This window comes from Ailuropoda melanoleuca, chromosome 1 (assembly GCF_002007445.2).
Source record: "Ailuropoda melanoleuca isolate Jingjing chromosome 1, ASM200744v2, whole genome shotgun sequence".
Taxonomy (NCBI): Eukaryota; Metazoa; Chordata; class Mammalia; order Carnivora; family Ursidae; genus Ailuropoda; species Ailuropoda melanoleuca.
In genome coordinates this window covers 205614584-205632351 of record NC_048218.1, presented here as the reverse complement: position 1 = coordinate 205632351, position 17768 = coordinate 205614584, and the positions used below count along the sequence as shown (strand labels likewise).

The 17768-nt window shown below is 39.9% G+C and overlaps 1 protein-coding gene and 1 non-coding gene across 2 annotated transcripts in view; one reads left to right on the top strand and one right to left on the bottom strand.

Moving 5' to 3' along the window:
- ZNF398 (zinc finger protein 398) overlaps positions 1-17768 on the bottom strand; it is a 54581-nt gene that overhangs the window by 28774 nt on the left and 8039 nt on the right. The gene's annotated exons all lie outside the window — the stretch shown is intronic.
- LOC117795524 lies at positions 9742-9946 on the top strand. The gene has a single exon (XR_004619576.1). It is a non-coding gene; the product is annotated as a small nucleolar RNA SNORA73 family (small nucleolar RNA).

Sequence of the window (17768 nt, the reverse complement as noted above, 5' to 3'; positions counted from 1 at the left end):
TCCGCCCCAGCGGTGCTCGTGCGGCGCCCGAGGGTTGTTTTCTCGCTTACCCCCCGAGGCTTTCATAAAGAAGAGCTCAGGGCCCAGCCCCAAACCCGGGCTCTTTCTGGGGGGCGCTTTTCTTCCTGAAGGCCCAGTTAGCAGGCACCGCCCGAAGGGAGGCGCTCCGGCGGGAGGGCAGCCCAACTTGGAAAGGGGGCAATGGGCGGGGTGCGAGAGCTAAACCGGCAGGAGCGAGCCGGTGCGTTACAACAAGTGGCGCAAATCTGTGATGGAGAAACGTTCATCGTTTGCAGAAATAAATGTGGCGAACAAGGCGAAGCGGCTCGCGTCTCACGTGGCCCGTGTTAGGACCAAAACTGAAAACTACAGTCGTCTTTACCTCTCGGATTATTGAGGTTGTGGTTTGCTGGGTCTATACTCATGGACAGGGGAGAGCCAAGCGTTATCTATGGAGGTTGTGTGTTTCGGGTTGACAGAGCGTGTTACAGTTACGATAACCACGTAACCCTGAGTTTCTAGCACAGTCCTCATTTCAAAGATGCTCAACATGAATGAAAATCCTCCCAAACCTGTATTTCTACAACGGAATCAAGTCAATGTCCATAACAGTCAAAGTACCGAATCACAAAAGAATGAGAACCATCCTGTTGGGGCACCTGCTCTTAAGCGCGCAAGCTATTTTTAGACTGTATCTATACCTGTAGTTTGAAATCTGCGGGAAAATATATTTTGATCAAATGGTGAGTGTTTAATAGTTAAAAATTGCTATTCTCTAAATGAGAATGTCAACATAACAGTGAACTTGTAGAAAGAAAAAAAACCACGAACTTTCTTGGAAAGGAAATTCATTTTTATGATTTCATCATTAAAAACATAGTAAGGCAAGAACAGTAATTTCTCAGCTCTGGCGACTGCTGGATGCTCTTATGGCCAATAAATAGGTACATTTACATTACCAAATAAGATATTTTCACCTGAGCTTCGCGGAGTAGCAAGGCCACTTCTGCCAGTATAAGGCGGTAATGCTGCCACCAGTTTATTGTGCTTCTTCCTCTAATAGGAATTTAGAAGACTTTGTTCTTTTTTAATTCTTGACCTTGATAATTAATTGGGCAATGACAGGATTCCAGTGAAACACTTTCACCGACTGAAATTTTGTGTACTTTCAAGAAGATGCATGATATTTTCAGAAGCAGATTTAAGATGGTTGTATTCATATTTTTAATTTCTAAAATTCTTGTCTGTTCTTGCCACTATACACAATCATTAGGGAAAAATTTGTCCTTAAAGTTTGGATTTAGAAATAGGACAATGAAGCAATTTAATTACTTTTCAAGTTAAGGAAATAATCAAAGTTTCCATGTGCATTAGCTTTCCTTGTATGCACACCAATTTCAGCTTCTTCCCAGGAGAAGAATCAAAGGAAGATCTTTTCATCAGGAATCATTGTGCAGGAAATACACTCTTAAGGTACATCAATTTATTCAGCAACTTCCAATACACAAACTGCTTTCTATGTAACCAACCATTGGTTATTAGTAAGTTTTGCTACTTTGGTAATGTTCTCTGGGAAATACAAGATTAAGGCCTCATTGATCAGCCTTTGAAAGACATATAGCTGCTCTTCCACCTTGTTTAAATATCTTGTATATGTATGTGACAAGACAATTTCACAATCTCTTGTGTGTTGTATAATTTGTTATTGGCTGAAGAAAAATTATGGAAGGGATCTACAATCTTTCTGCTTGCAGCCATTTTTTATTACTTTTTTTTTTTTTTTGGTGGGCAGCAAAGTTTATTTTTTTATTTTTTTTTAAAGATTTTATTTTTATTTATTCGACAGAGAGAGAGACAGCCAGCGAGAGAGGGAACACAAGCAGGGGGAGTGGGAAAGGAAGAAGCAGGCTCACAGCGGAGGAGCCTGATGTGAGGCTTGATCCCATAACGCAGGGATCACGCCCTGAGCTGAAGGCAGAGGCTTAACCGCTGTGCCACCCAGGCGCCCCAGCAAAGTTTATTAAGCGATAGCAAAGTGATAGTGCAAAGCTCCCAAGGAGAGAGGGGACCCCAGGGGGTTGCCCTTTTATTACATCTTTTAAAGCTATAACCATTTCCTGAATATAAAACTGACAGGTGCAAACGAATTACAGTATGCTTGTGCTCATAGCCTTTACCATATTTGTTCTAGAGTCAATGATAATTTTGTGCATTTGTCTTTACTGATTTTATATTCCATCAATATTTCTCAAAGTCAGATTCACTGTGTGAGACACAAGAATCTTTTATTTTTTTAAGATTTTATTTACTTATTTGACAGAGTGAGAGGGAGAGAGAGAGCACAATCAGGGGGAGTTGCAGGCAGAGGGAAAGGGCGAAGCCGACTCCCCACTGAGCAGAGAGCCCAACTCTATCCCTGGGATCATGACTTGAGTTTGAAGCAGACACTTAACTGAGCCATCCAGGTGCCCCTAGAATCTTTCATCAAGCAAGGAAAGTAATCCTCTATGTTGTCAAACCTAAAAAATTAAGGTTGATTCTTCCAACCTTGTGTCCAAATGTCACACCATATACTTTGGGAGCACGTTTCACATTTTCATTAATCTTTCTGTGTATAACAAAATATAAACTAGAATAACGTTTTTGGGAATGTTTTCTAGGGGCTCCTGGGTGACTCAGTTGGTTAAGCGGCTGCCTTTGGCTCAGGTCATGATCCTAGGGGCCTGGGATAGAGTCCTGTATGGGGAATCCCCGCTCAGCAGGGAGTCTGCTTCTCCCTCTCCCTCTGCCATTCCCCCCACTTGTGCTCTCTGGCTCTATCACTCTGTCAAATTAATTAATTAATTAATTAATTTTTTTAAAAAAGGAATGTTTTCTAAAATAAATCAATATTTAGAATCCATAGCTTCGGCAAATCTCAAAAAACCTTCCTCTTCCACTGCTGAAATGGTTATTAATCTATTGCAATTATTTCTAATGCTGTGAAGCATTAGCCCTCATAGATACTAAACTGTGAAGTATTGCCTTATTTAAAGCATTCTCGAAAAGTTGTTAGAGAGAACAAATGTATTTTGGGTGTCTCATTTTATCTAAATGTTCTTTTTTTTTAATGCTGTCTCTATGTTTTTAATCATGACTCAAAGATGATTTATCATATATGCGTTGTACATGAGTTTTTTTGTCTTTCTGAAATTTTGAGGTAGTCATGTTGACATTCTGCTTTTAATTTATCCTCCTAATATGTGAAAAATTACAAAATAGGGTTTTTTTAAATTCACAGACTAAATGGAATTAAGTAATTAAACACTAGTTTCTATATATATTTTTATAAAGTATTTTTTATTTTATTTTATTTTTCTAAGTAAGCTGTATGCCCAACATGAGGCTTGAACTCATGACTCTTGAGATCAAGAGTTGCATGCTCTGCCTACAGAGCCAGCCAGGAGCCCCTCTACAGATTTTACTTAGTGTTATTAATGTAACTACATCAAATAATTCTACAGTAATTAGAATTATGATATAATCTAATCTTTACTATTTTGCCCTGTGGTAGTATTTATGTTTATTAATATCTGTAGGCTCGAAAAGGATATGATATTCTTCCTAAAGTTATCTGGATAACACTCTTTCAATATTCACATTAACTGTTAACATATTTATTTAACTATTTGAAAGGTTTTTTTATTACATAGAACCAACATCTTTCACAATCCTCAATAATTATTGCAGCATTTTACTTTTGCAATATTAAAAATACAATCATATATACTTCAACTGACTGTTAGCAGTTCAACATATAAAGCACATCATCAAATTTAGCATTTCAAGTTACCAAGTTATCTAGAATTTAGAATACCTACACTTGAGAGTAGATATTCAGATATTTTTTTTTAAAGATTTTTATTTATTTATTTGATAGAGAGAGACAGCCAGTGAGAGAGGGAACACAAGCAGGGGAGTGGGAGAGGAAGAAGCAGGCTCTTAGCGGAGAAGCCTGATGTGGGGCTCGATCCCAGAACACCGGGATCACGCCCTGAGCCAAAGGCAGACACTTAACGACTGTGCTACCCAGGCGCCCCCCAGATATTTTTTTTAAATAAGATTTTATTCATTTATTTGGGAGAGAGAGAGAGTGAGAGAGAGAGCACGAGCAAGGGGCAGGGAGAGGGAGAAGCAGGCTCCCCCACTGAGCAGGAAGCCCGATGTGGGACTTGATCCCAGGACCCTGAGATCATGACCTGAGCCGAAGGCAGATGCTTAACTGACTGAGCCACCCAGGCACCCCTTCAGATATTAACAATAAATATGAATGAGACGCCATGTTTGTGTTATTGAAGACTGATGAACCGATGGGACATGATAGAAATCTACCCGATGGCACAGTCATCACTCTTGGACAGGTCTAAGAACGACACTGAGCGAGTGTTCAGCTATTCCACTTTGCAATGGCAGAATTGGGTCACACTCTGAGTCTGAAGCCAAAGGTCAGTGCACCCCCAGTACACATGCATGTAGCTTTCATCAAGGCACACGTGAAAGATCTGGCAACTGCAGTGATCAGATTACCGTGGTCGTAGATGAAAATTTCCATAATTCCACCCAGAACAGACACGAACATGGAATGAAAGTAGCTGTAGTAAGTAGGACATAGGAAAGAAAACAAAACATTTCTGTGTCTTGGGAGTTTCAGGGAAGGCTTCCTGGAATAGGTGATACGGTAGCTGAGTCCTAAAGGAAAAACAGAAGTTATCAGACATCCTGAGAAGGGAACATGGGCATTCCAGTCATAGTCAACAGCAATGCAAACTTCTAGAGGTGTGCTCAGCACGGGATATTCAATGACCTCTACATGGGGTAGTGCTGCTAGATCTTAAAATGTGGAAACGTGGGGAGGAGAGCATGGGTGCATAGGATTAGAGAGGTTGGCAAGCTAAATGAATTTATAGAAGCTTGACAAAAGGGGTTGGAAAGAATTAAAAACAAATACCAGTCAGGTAGTAAACTAACATTGAGCTGGTGATTAGCATTTACTGAGCACTTTACACAATCATCTCATTGAATCCCTACATCAACTACATGAGGCAGATGCTGCCAATTTTTTTTACACCTCAGTCTATGGGAAATTTTGCTGGGCGATTCTCCATGGTGTTTCTACATGGGTTGTGACAGCTTTTATCCTGCACAAGCTTTCCAAGGATATTTGTTTGGCAAACAGCCTGGGAAAACAGAGGTAGTGTCTCCCTCTGGAGGAGAAGGCAGATTTGTTTCTTCATCAGGATAATAAAGATACCACCTTCCTCCAGGTCCAAGATTGCACACGCATGTTAGCATCACTCTAATAAGATTAGAATAGGACTGCCAGGTGAAATACTGGATACCCAGTTAAATTTGAATTTCAGATAAACAACAAGTGTGCCCTATACAATACTTTAAAAATTTTATTTATTTATTTGAGCGAGAATGAGAGAGTACAAGCAGGGGGGAGTGGCAGAGGGAGAGGGAGAAGCAGACTCCCCGCTGAGCAGGGAGCCTGACATGGGGCTCAATCCCAGGACCCCGGAATCGTGACCTGAGCTGAAGGCAGACACTTAACTGAGCCACCCAGGTGCCCTTCTTGTGTTTTTGATTTTAGCCATTCTGACAGGTGTGAGATGATATCTCATTGTAGTTTCGATTTGCATTTCCCTGATGATGCGCGATGGGGAGCATCTTTTCATGTGTCTGTTGGCCATCTGTGTAGGTCTTCCTTGAAGAAATGTCTGTGCATGTGTTCTGCATATTTTTAGAAAATATTTTATTTATTTACTTGAGAGAGAGAGAGAGAGAGAGAAAGCACACAAGCAGGGAAATCAGAAGAGGGAAAGGGAGATGTGGGGCTTGATCCCAGGACCCTGGGATCATGACCTGAACAGAAGGCAGACATTTAACTGACTGAGCCGCCCAGGTGCCCCTGTTCTACACATTTTTAATTGGATTATTTGCTTTGGATTTGGGGGGGTGTTGAGTTTTATAAGTTCTTTATATATTTTGGATACTAACACTTTATTGGATCTGTCATTTGCAAATATCTTCTCCCGTTCTGTAGGTTGCCTTTTAGTTTTGTTGATCATTTCCTTCACCATGCAGAAGCTCTTTATTTTGATATAGTCCTGATATTTTTTTCCCCAATAGTTACTTTTTTTTAAAAAAAGATTTTATTTATTTATTCGACAGAGATAGAGACAGCCAGTGAGAGAGGGAACACAAGCAGGGGGAGTGTGAGAGGAAGAAGCAGGCTCATAGCGGAGGAGCCTGATGTGGGGCTTGATCCCATAACACCAGGATCACGCCCTGAGCCGAAGGCAGACACTTAACTGCTGTGCCACCCAGGTGCCCCCCCAATAGTTACTTTTGATTTTGTTTCCCCTTGCCTCAGGGGACCTATCTAGAAAAAATTCGCTATGGCTGATGCCAAAGAAGTTACCACCTGTGCTCTCTTCCAGGATTTTTATAATTTTAGGTCTCACATTTAGGTCTTTAATCCATTTTTAATCTATCTTTGTGTATAGTGTAAGAAAATGGTGCAGTTAATATTCTTTTGCATGTTGCTATCCAGTTTTCCCAACACCATTCGTGGAAGAGACTGTCTTTTCCCCGTAGGATATTCTTCTCTGCTTTGTCAAAGATTAATTGACCATATAGTTGTGGGTTTATTTCTGGGTTTTCTATTCTGTTCTATTGACCTATAGGTCTATTTTTGTGCCAGTACCATACTGTTTTGATTACTCGAGTTTTGTAATATAACTTGAAGTCCATAATTATGATGTCTCAGCTTCGTTTTTCTTTTACAAGATTTCCTTGGCTATTCTGGCTTTTTTTTTTTTTTAAAGATTTTATTTATGAGAGAGAGAGAGAGAGAGAGAGATCACGAGCAGGGGGGAGAGATAGAGAAGCAAACTCCCCACTCAGCAGGGAGCCCGATGTGGGACTCAATCCCAGGACCCTTGGGATCATGGCTTGAGCCAAAGACAGATGCTTAACCAACTGAGCCACCAAGGCACGCCCCCCCCTTCCCCCCATTTGGGTTTTATGTGGATTTTAGAATTGTTTGTTCTAGGGGCGCCTGGGTGGCACAGCGGTTAAGCGTCTGCCTTCGGCTCAGGGCGTGATCCCGGCGTTATGGGATCGACCCCCCCCTTCCCCCCATTTGGGTTTTATGTGCTTCTTCCTCTCCCACTCCCCCTGCTTGTGTTCCCTCTCTCGCTAGCTGTCTCTATCTCTGTCAAATAAATAAATTAAAAAAAAATCTAGAATTGTTTGTTCTAGTTCTGTGAAAAATGCTGTTGGTATTTTGATAGGGATTGCATTAAATGTGTAGATTGCTTTGGGAAGTATGGACATTTTAATAATATTTGTTCTTCCAATCCATGAGCATGGAATGTCTTCCCATTTCGTTGTGTCATCTTCAATTTCTTTCATTGGCATTTCATAGTTTTCAGAGTACAGGTCTTTCCTCTCTCTGGTTAGGTTTTTTCCTAGGTATCTTATTATTTTTGATGCAATTAAAAATGGGACTGTTTTCTTAATTTCTCTTTCTGCTGCTTCATAATTGGTGTCTAGAAATGCAACAGATTTCTGTAGATTGATTTTGTATCCTGCAACTTTACTGAATTCATTGATCAATTCTAGCAGGTTTTTGGTGGAGTGGTGGAATCTTTTGGTTTTTCTATATGTAGAATCATGTCATCTGCAAATAGTGAAAGTTTTACTTCTGCATTAAATTACCTTACCAATTTGGATGCCTTTTATTTCTTTTTATTGTCCAATTGCTGTGGTTAGGACTTCCAATACTATGTCAAAATAAAAATAATGAGGGTGGACATCCTTGTCTTGTTCCTGACCTTAGGGGAAAGGCTCTCAGCTTTTCCCCATTGAGGATGACGTTAGCTGTAGGTTTTTCATATATGGCCTTTGTTATGTTGAGGTATGCTCCCTCTAATAGATGTAGATTGTCAAATGCTTTTCCTGTGTCTATAGAAATGATCATATGGTTCTTACTCTTTTCTGTTACTGATGTGACGTATCATGTTGATTGATCTGCGAATACTGAACCACCCTTGCAACCCAGGAATAAATCCCACTTGATTGTGGTGAATGATTTTTTTTAATGTGTTGTTGGATTTGGTTTGCTAGTATTTTGTTGAAGATTTTTGCATCTATGTTCATCAGAAATATTGGACTGCACTTCTCTTTTTTTGTGGTGTCTTTATCTGGTTTTGGTATCAGGGTAATGCTGGCCACATAGAAGGTATTTGCAAGTTTTCCTTCATTTTCTATTTTTTGGACTAGTTTGAGAAGTCTAGGTATTAACTCTTTAAATGTTTGGTGGAATTCACTTGTGAAGCCATTTGGTCCTGGACTTTTGTTTTTGGGGAGTGTTTTGATTAGTAATTAAATTTCTTTGCTAGCTATGTCTGTTCAAATTTTCTGTTTCTTCCTGTTTATGTCTTGGTGGTTTATGTTTCTAGAAAATTATTCATTGCTTCCAGGTTGTCCAATTTGTCGGCATATAGTTTTTCATACTATTCTCTTATGATTGTATTTCTGTGGTGTTGGTCATTATCTCTCCTTTCTTATTTGTGATTTTATTTATTTGAGTCCTTTCTCTTCTTTTCTTGGTAAGTCTGACTAGAGGTTCATCAATTTTTTTGATTTTTTTCAAAGAGCCAGCTCCTAGTTTCATTGATCCGTTTTATTGGATTTTTTATTTGTTTTTGTTGTTGTTATTTTTAGTTTCTATATCATTTATTTCTGCTCTAATCTACTTTTTCCTTACTTCTGTGGGTTATACATTTTGTTTGTTGTTCTTTTTCTAGCTCCTTTAGGAGTTGGGTTAGGCTGTTTATTTGAGATTTTTCTTGCTTATTGAAGTAGGCCTGTATTGCCATAAATTTCCCTCTTAGAAATGCTTTTGGTGCATCCCAGAGGTTTCGAACCATTATGTTTTCATTTTCATTTGTTTCCATGTACTTTTTTATTTTGTCTTTTATTTCCTGCCTGACCCATTCACTGTTTAATAGTATGTTATTTAACCTCCATGTATTAGTGGTCTTTCAAGATTTTTTCTTGTGGTTGACTTCTAGTTTCATAGCATTGTGATCAGAGAAGATGCATGGTATGACTTTGATCTTTTTTTAATTTGTTGAGGCACGGTTTATGGCCTAATATGTGATCTACTCAGGAAAATGTTCCACGTGCACCTGAAAAGAATATGTATTCTGTTTCAGGATGGAATATTCTGAATACATCTGTTTAAAACATCTGGTCCAATGTGTCATTCAAAGCCATTGTTCCCTTGTTGATTTTCTGTTTAGATGATCTGTCCATTGCTGTAAGTGGGGTGTTAAAGTCCCGTACTATTACTGTTTATTTTTTATTAGTTCCTTATGTTTATGAACTTTTATGTATTTTGGTGTTTCCAAATTGGGTGCATAAATATTTATAATTGTTATATCTTCTTACTGGATTGTCCCCTTCCTTATTGTATAGTGTCCTTCTCTGTCTCATGTTATAGTTTTTGTTTTATTTATTTGTTCATTTATTTTTATTTTTAAAGTAGGCTCGATGCCCAGTGTGGAGCCTAACACAGGGCTTGAACTCACAACCGTGAGATCAAGACCTGAGCTGATATCAAGAGTTGGACACTTGACTGACTGAGTCACCCAGGCACCCATTTGGTCTTCGTTTTAAAGTCTACTTCGACTAATGTGGATACTCCCAGGAGGTCACTCTCCCTGGGCTCTGTCCAGGTGGTGAACAGAAGCTTAGGGCTCTGCCCCATGACATACAGTCCCTTTCCACAATGTTGGAGATGAAGCCAGGCCTTGAGTCTGTGCCTGCATATTCCTACAGCTTCTCAGAGTCCTGTGGACAATGACTGAGGAGACAAACCATGCAGGAAACAGCTCTCTAGTCTATCTGGATCTAGGTTGACTGGAAAAAAAAATCTGCTTTTATCAACTGCTGTACTACTGGATTAAGCTCTTACCTAGCTTGTTTTGCAGTGATCGCTCAGGATTCCAAATAAATTGATTTGAGGAGAGAAGAGCCTCACATAACATTGGCAGTTGACTCTTACACTTTTGGGTCATTTATTTGGCAGGGAGAGCTGGTAAAATGAATGATAAATGCTGTTTTTATAAGATAAGCCTGGACGTTAGGAAGCTTGGGCACATTTGACTCCTTTTTAAAACTGCCCTTTATAGCAAATTGGGGGAACAAGCTGAATGTTTTATAGGACAGGTGGCCACTGAAATTTGAGGAATGTGGACAGCACTGAATATGGACAAGTCTATTAAAACAGTCTGGTCCTGGGGTGCCTGGGTGGCTCAGTTGTTAAGCGTCTGCCTTTGGCTCAGGGCGTGATCCTGGAGTCCTGGGATTGAGCCCCACATCAGGCTTCTCCGCTGGGAGCCTGCTTCTTCCTCTCCCACTCCCCCTGCCTGTGTTCCCTCTCTTGCTGGCTCTCTCTCTGTCAAATGAATAAATAAATTTGAAAAATCTTTAAAAAAAAACAAACAAACAACAACAACAAAAAACACACACACACAAAAAAACCCCAGTCTGGTCCTTTGACCCACAAAGCCCAAAGATTCCAGAATGCCTATCAGCAGAAAATTTGTCTTAAGGAAACTGAGATACTCCTTGGCCTTTTCTACCATTCTCAAGTGTGCTGGGTTTTCTAACTACATAACTGAACAGAAAACAGGAGCCTATCAGATCCTAAGTGTGTCTTTTTAAAGATCCAGGTCTGTTTATAATGTATTTATGAATTATAATAAAGATTACTGTATATTTAAAAAAATATTTCTTCCAAAAAAAGTATTGCTACTCCAGCTTCCTTTTGACATCCACTTGCATGATAAATGTTTCTCCATCCCCTCCCTTTAAATCTGCAGGTAGCTATAGGCCTAAAATGATCTCTTGTAGGCAGCATATAGATGGATCTTGTTTTTTTGGTTTTTTTTTTCTTTTCCATTCTCTCATCCTATGTCTCTTGATTGGAGCATTTAGTCCATTTACATTCAAAGTAATTATTGATAGATACATATTTATTGCCATTTTATTACTTGTTTCGTGGTTGTTTCTGAAGATTTTCTCTAATCCTTTCTTGTCTTGTCTCTCTTTCATAGTTCGCTGGTTTTCTTTAGTGATGTATTTGGACTTCTTTCTCTTTATTCTTTGCATATTTATTCGTGGTTTTTGACTTGTGGTTACCAATAGGTTTGTATATAGCATCTTCTGCATATAGCAGTCTGTATTAAGTTGATGGTCATTTAAGTTTGAACCCATTTACTCTTCTCCCCATGTTTTAGGTATATGGTGTCATATATTACATCCTTTTATATTGGAAGTTCCCTGATTTTTTTTTTTACAGAAATATTCATTTTTACTGCCTTTGTGTTTCATACCTTCATTCCTATCATTTTTGGTCTTTCCTTTCCACTCAAAGAATCCTCTTGATATTTCTTGCAGGGCTGGTTTAATGGTCATGAACTCCTTTAGTTTTTGTTTGTCTGGGAAACCCTTTATCCATCCATCTGTTCTGAATGATAGCCTTGCTATTGTATTAAGATTTTTCTTACTGAGCACTTTGAATATATCATGCCACTCCTTTCTGGCTTGGAAAGATTCTGCTGAGAAACCTGCTGATAGTCTTATATGGTTTCCTTTTATGTAACTGTCTTTTGTCTTGCTGCTTTTAAGATTTTTTACCACTATATTTTGCCATTTTAATTACAATATCTTTTGGCATGGATCTGCTTTTGTCGAGTTTGTTGGGTGTTCTCTGTGCTTCCTGAATCTGGATATCTGTTTTCTTAGCCAGATTAGGGAAAATTTCAGCTATTACTTCCTCAAATAAATTCTCTGCTCCCTTTTCTCTTCTTCTTCTGGGACTCCCATAATATGAATGTTTTTACATTTGATGGAATCACTGAGTTCCCTAAGTCTATTCCCGTTTTGCATAGTTATTTTTTTCTGTCTTTTGTTCAGCTTGATTACTTTCCATTACTCTGTCTTCTAGGTCATTAATTTGTTCCTTTGCTTCCTCCAGCCTGCTGTTCATTCCCCCCAGTGTGTATCTCGTTTTGTTTATTGACCCCTTTATCTCTACTATGTTATTCCTTATCTTTATGTTAATGGTGTCGCTGATGTCCTGCACTCTTTTCTCAAGTCCAGTGAGCATCTCTATGCTTTAAATTCTCCACCACGCATGTTACTTATATCTGTTTTGCTTAGATCTCCTGCCATGGCTTTGTCTTATTCTTCATTTGGGACAAATTCCTCTGTCTTCTCATTTTGTCTAAGTCTTTGTGCCTGTTTCTCTGTGTTAGGAAAGCCAGCGATGTCCCCTGTTCTTAAAGGTAATTGCTTTATGAAGAAGAGGTCCTATAGTGTCCTGCTACGTAATGTCCTCTATTCCCTGGGGCCTGGCACTTCTGGGAGCATCTCCAAAGTGTGCTGTGTGTGCTCTGCTCTAGTGTCCTGGCTGCTTTATCCTCCAGGCCAGTCACTTGCAGAGGCTCTCTTTGCCTGTGGTGGGCCGTATTTGGTCCTTGGCCTGAAGTGCCATGTTTTGCACTAGGTGTGCTTTTGTGAAATGAGACTTGTTACCACCACCACGAGAACCAAGGCGTTGCAAAACTCCTTGGTTGGGAGACACAGTGATGGCAGGGGTTTGGGCTGGTCTTCTGAGGAAGGCAGCCTACTGCACTGGGACTGGAAAGGGTGGTTCCACCAGAGCATGGGGGGAGGGGCGGGGTTTGGTATAAGCAAGTTAAATAGTGAATGTTGGCCCTGGGCCCTGTATTTATAATGAGGGCCAGGGGAGGGAAATGGCTCCTGACAGTTTCTTTGTTCCTGGAGGGGTCTCTCATGAATGCTACCTCTTTGGGGCATGCTCTGAGACGAGCAACTAACTTCCCACTGTGTGCCCCACAAGCTCTTCTGATTGCTGTTTCCATACTCTACCTCTGTGGGCTGTTTGCCCTGCCTTCTCTCCAAAAGCAGCCCCAGTGTCCTCCAAGCTCTCCCACAGACAAGCAGGCTGACCTTTAAAGCTCCAGGCTCTAAGCCCCTCTCACTTTCCAAGCCAATTTTCCCATGTGCTCCCCCATGAGCTAGTCTGTCTCTTGTGCTGCTTTCTCTAAGACCGCAGCTCCCTCCTCACTGCAGCAACCAGGATCCATTTCTTTTCCAAGCTACGCCTCTGTATTTCCTACCTTCCTCTATGCGGCCTCTTGTCTACCTTTAGTTGTGGAGTTTGTTCTGACAGTCTTCAGATCAATTCCTGAGGTATTTGGGATGATGTAATAGTTATCTGGTTGCGTTGGTGGGACAAGGTCCTCCCAGGCTCCTCCTGCTCCACCACCATCTTCCCCTCCACTCTGAGCTGTTGATATTTTCGAGTTGCATGAGCTCTTTATGTAGTACGTACATTAAACACTTGTTTTTCACATTATATGTACTTTACCTAGTAAAGACATCTGCCATTTGGCATCTTGCCAAATAGAAATTTAAAATTTTTATGTGAACATTTTGAGTGTTTTATGACTTTTGGTTTCGGCACCTTGCTTAGAAAGGCCCTCCCCTTTCTCGGTTTTTTGGTTTTGTCTTTTTAATCCTTCACATTTTTTGAAGAAGTCTTCATGAAAGAAACAATGACTCAAAACTTCAGCCTGGCTTTGGAAGCATTTTGTATATCTCTAAGATACTTTTGGTTCACTGACATTTTCACAGCAGGAAGTACTTACTAAGTTGGCACACTTGTGGGAATTCTCAGCACTGGCACAGCAGAGGCTGTTTTGCGATTTATCAGAGGAAACTCTTGACCATGTCGGGGGTGCTGCAAGTCCCAAGGAAGCACTCTGTTACTTCCAAAATGAGACTTTGACACTGGATTTCTCCAAGTTTCACTATCCAAGAAATAGAAATTTTCATACCACAAAAGCAAAATATAGCCAGAACAACAAACATCATTTAATTTGATAAGATGATGAGGCAACAGGGTCGCAAGGTTTCCAATGAACAGTTTCTCCAAATCCACATTTATAAATTCATATATGCCTCTTGGGGAGTTATTTCAGGAACTCCCTATCTGTATTATTGTTACATTTTCTCCAACAGTTACAGGCAGAGAGCTTTGAATTAACATATTTTTTCTTACGTTCACTATAACTGGAAAAGCTTCCTGGACGTAAGATTAGGAGCGCAGATCTTTAGAAAGGAAAGGGTAATTTGACCACCAGGTGATGCACTTTTGCCTGTTATGGCAGGTAGGCATGGCTAATATGGTTTCCAAACAGAACACCATGACAGGGTTCTGATAATGTGCAACGGAGGACCAGACTGCCACATTCTTCCCAAATTCCTGCATTCAATACAGACTCCCCCATTCATTCCTGTTTGGAAAACAACATTTTGCCTTCCGCTTATTAAGGAGAAAACATCAATGTTTGCCTATAAACAGTGATTCAAATCAGACTTCAAACCTGACAAATATAAACATTACAGACTTAGCTGCAGTTTACAGTGTGTACTCACTTTGGGGGTTAATGAACACCTACCTCCTCATTTCTAGCACCTACTGGAAATCAGAACAGTGAACAGTTAATCCTAGTAACGTAAACAGATCCTGGCTTAGTAAGCCCCTGGAGAGAAGTAGAAATAAAACATTATAGAGTACTATAGGTAATTCTAGGTAAGAGTCTTCCTCCTCGTATGAGTGTATGTGTGGTTTTTCAGAATCTCGGGTTTCTCTTAACCACATATTTAAAAAGGACTAGTCATATATTTTCATTTAAGTGTATAAGATGCTACTCAGCAAAATGAGAAAGGCAATTTTCCATCTGGTTCTAGGATTTTAGATCCTTTATCTGCTCCTTTTCAAGAAGATAATAAAAACAGTTGCTAACTTACGTTCAATGCTTATTGCGTGTCAAGCACTGCATGAATAAGCACAGTGTAGCTTTTAGTCCTCATAGCGCCCCCATGTGATAGATACTTCTTAAGTCACATCCTGTGTGCTTGGTGGAGTAATCCTCTCAGTAAAGAAGTCTATTGACCATGTCAAGGTTATAGAGATTTAATATTAATGTGGAATGGAGTAAGTCCAATAGGCAAGCAGCAACACTTTCGATTTCTCCATTTGTTGCTTCACTATCTCCAGAGACCTAATGATTATCTTAGAGGCAGAATGGTTTGAAGGCATAGACATCTATGAATGGACTTTCATTTTCTTCCTTCCTTTGATCTAAGTGAGTGGTTCTGAAACACGTGTATGTAAGAATTGCTGTACAGAGTTGGGTAAAACCATTTTTACTGTACTTTATAGTTTAGGAGCAATTTAAGAGATGTTCAAGGTGATTTTGACTATATATGATTTTTGCCTAATATGTTGGCTTTATGCTGAAGCATTTGCAGGGAAATGACACAGGACCAAGAGATTCAGGCTAGGAGAGAAAAGAAGACTCGAGAGAAGAGAACCAAGAAGACTTCCAGGTAGAGTGAAAGGGTGCCTACCTGGATACTGGACAATCTGAGGTCAAGGGAGGTGGGACGGAAGCAAGGCCACGAGGAATGAATGCCAGATACTGTGGTGAAATTGCTTTCTTTATCTGTGTTATCTCAATTATTATAGTAATCCTTTGGATATGGAAACTAAAGTTACGAGCGTTCAAATGACTTGCCTGGTGTCACAAAGTTGGCAGATGGTTGAGCGAACATCCAAACCCAGGTCTTTCTCACTCTATAAAGTTCAAGGTCTTCCTACCATAGGTGGTTTCCTTATGGGTTAGGACTTCCTGAAGTCAGCCAGAAAGAACTCTGAGGAATGGTGATATGTTGGCTTTGGATGACCTTAAGCTTTGGGCAAGTGTCTTGTAAGGCCATGTAGGGAAGTCTTCATTCCTCATGGAGAACAGACAGGCTGAGCTGGTATGGATAGTTTAGGAAACAAGCAGAATTTTACAAAAATAGCTGCATCCTTGCCTATTCATGATTTCTTTCCTTCTGAAAACATGGAAGAGACATCAAGACACTGGGCTTTCATGTACACAAGTGTGTAACACATGGTGGTGTCTTCAGGTGCTCACGTCTCTAGTTCCCTGGGAATATAATTTGAGCGTCCCAGTAAAAGACACTGTAAACCCAGATGCCAGACCTTAATTAGGCTGAAAACTGTAATCACTCTACAAAAAACACGCCCCCAACTTTGAAGACCTGCTAGCAGCTTTAGAAGAAATAGCCATGGGCTACAATGACAACAGTGGAGATGTGTAGCTAACCCTGCCATGCTTGTTGGCAGCAGGAGAAGGCAGAACACTGGAGAAATATAAGAACCAGTAGGGAAGTCAGGGAGTGCCCCAGACACTCATAAAGAAGAAGGGGCTCCATTGGCTTTGAAGGCTCATGAACACTACTAGTCAAGGGTGTAAAGTGAATTTCACTATAATAGAACAAAGGCTGTCCATGTAGTAAAACTGGACTTTAGAATAAATAAGAACTACTTTACATTCACTACTAACACCACATACTGCTATCATTATACATAGCCAATGACTTTACTCAAAGAAAATAAATGTGATGTGATATGAAATTTATATAAATATGCAAGATCATTTTCTAGAATCTACCAGTGAATTATCAAATAGGAAATGAAGAAAGAGTTTACAGAGGAGGAAAAAGGAATTAATGCATAGAAAAGTCTATAGCCTCATAAAACTAAACACACACACACACACACACACACGAGTACCAGTAAAACATGGGCTCTCTCTGTATTATTTCTTATAACTCCATGTGAATCTACAATTATATGAATAAATTTTTCTATTTATAAAAGTTTACAGGGGCGCCTGGGTGGCACAGCGGTTAAGCGTCTGCCTTCGGCTCAGGGCGTGATCCCGGCGTTATGGGATCGAGCCCCACATCAGGCTCCTGTGCTATGACTGCTTCTTCCTCTCCCACTCCCCCTACTTGTGTTCCCTCTCTCGCTGTCTCTATCTCTGTAGAATAAATAAAATCTTTAAAAAAAAAATTAAAAAAAAAAAAAGTTTACAGCCTCAGTAGTAATTAAATGAATGCAAATCAAAACAAAATTAAGTTCTGGTTACATAACACGGATGCCAGAGCAAATGAAAAATGTTGGCAGGGGTACCTGGCTGGTTCTTGATCTTGGGGTTGTGACTTCAACCCCCATGTTGGGTGTAGAGATTACTTAAAAATAAAACATATTTTTTAAATGTTGCAAAAAAGATGGGAGACATGTTACACTCTTACACCGTTAATAACATTGCAAGTCAGCTCAATCAGTTCTGAAACAATCAGAGTTTTGAATTTTCTACAGTTAGAATTTTATATAGGCCATTGTGCAGTTCTTTTTCCTTGGATTTTTTAATTTTGAAAATCCTGCACGCTTCTTTTATATGGGAAAGTAAGGGAAGGTAAGGGAGTAATGAGAACTCTCCATACTTAACACTCATTTCTCTGTAAATTTAAAACCGATCCAAAAAAGTCTATTAATTAAAAAAGAAAGAGGGATGCCTGGGTAGCTCAGTTGGTTGAGCATCTGCCTTCAGCTCAGGTCATGATCCAGGGGTCCCGGGATTGAGTCCTGCATGAGGCTCATTGTTCAGCGGGAGCCTGCTTCTCCTTCTGCCTGCCACTCCCCCTGCTGTATTCTCTTTCTCTCTCTCTCTGACAAATAAATAAGTAAAATCTTAAAAAAA